Source organism: Vulpes vulpes, chromosome 14 (assembly GCF_048418805.1).
Source record: "Vulpes vulpes isolate BD-2025 chromosome 14, VulVul3, whole genome shotgun sequence".
Lineage (NCBI taxonomy): Eukaryota > Metazoa > Chordata > Mammalia > Carnivora > Canidae > Vulpes > Vulpes vulpes.
Window position 1 is genome coordinate 46,273,079 of NC_132793.1, and position 1,297 is coordinate 46,274,375.

A 1,297-nucleotide genomic window follows, 5' to 3' on the forward strand; every position below is an offset into this window, starting at 1 on the left:
CCGCTGAGCCGTGTCCGCAGGCCTGGCAGCCTACACAGGGCAGGAGGTTTCCAGACATACCCTTCCATTGAAGAAATCGGTTCTATTTCATCAATGGAAGGGGGGGGTGTCATTGGCAGCCAGCTCCCTGACTTCAGCTGATACAGTGCTGTGGCAGGCAGCCAAGCCAGGTTTGGCCAACTCAGAAGTCTGGCTGAGGTTTCTGTGCCTCTTGAACACCATCAGGAAGGAGCTGTTCTTTGGCATTGCTCATTAGTTGGCAAAACACTTTGTTTTCTAGCCTGATTTGGGTACTAATTCCAAGGCACAGATGTATATTTTTAGATCCTCTTATGTGACACTTGAATCTGCTTGCCATAGGGATTCTTCTTATATCCACTAGAAATAGTTTGCTCACAAAGCACTAAAACTTCACACAGCCAGTCAGGAGATCAAACGATGAGGATGGGATTCGAACCCACGCGTGCAGAGCACAATGGATTAGCAGTCCATCGCCTTAACCACTCGGCCACCTCATCTCATACATTTGTCTTTGCTTTTATATATGATTTAAAGAATAGTCAGAAGAGCTGTGTATTACTCCAGTCCCGAGAGGACGGAGGCCCAGCACTTGATCTGAGGAGATAAAAGATTGAATAGTGGATTATTTAGGTAGAATGTTCCCCTCAATACACAGAATATTCCAAGTGCTTTTGTTAGATTTTTTCCAGATGAACGGCAGAGAAATAAAGAAAGAGCCAGGCAGTAGGTTCGAGAGTGCTGTAATGGGGAGCGCTCCAGGGCGAGGTTCCGTGACTCAAGAGGGGTGTCCTAGGTGATGGGGATGGGGATAGTACAGATGATGGAGGGTGGTCCCTGGCTGGAAAGTCCCAGATGGAAAGTTTTGTTTTCCCGTCTAGGTTTCGATTTACTGGAGACGACGTGGTGGTCATGGCTGCCTTGGCGGGAAGATCAGCCATTTTGACCCAGTTTGAGATGTCCGCCATTTTGGGTGCCCCTGTCTCTCAGCCAGCCCAACAGCTTTAACCCTTTGTCAATCTGTGCAGCATGCCTGCAAAAGTGACACAAGGTATATAAACCTTTTTGTTCTCCATGGAAAATGCAGGAAAAATAAAAGGGAAAGAGAAAGAAACAATCATTGACTTGGGCACAGCTGAAAATAACTGTCTTGTTAGGTGATTTTCTGGGATGGGGGTGGGAGCTTTTATTTTTTATTATTATTATTTTTTAATGGATTTATTTTTATTGGTGTTCAATTTGTCAACATACAGAATAACACCCAGTGCTCATCCCATCA

At 45.5% G+C, this 1,297-nt stretch overlaps 1 non-coding gene across 1 annotated transcript; it reads right to left on the bottom strand.

The window, feature by feature from the left end:
- Positions 1 to 436: 436 nt before the first annotated feature.
- Positions 437 to 518, bottom strand: TRNAS-GCU (transfer RNA serine (anticodon GCU)). The gene has a single exon. It is a non-coding gene; the product is annotated as a tRNA-Ser (tRNA).
- Positions 519 to 1,297: the final 779 nt, after the last annotated feature.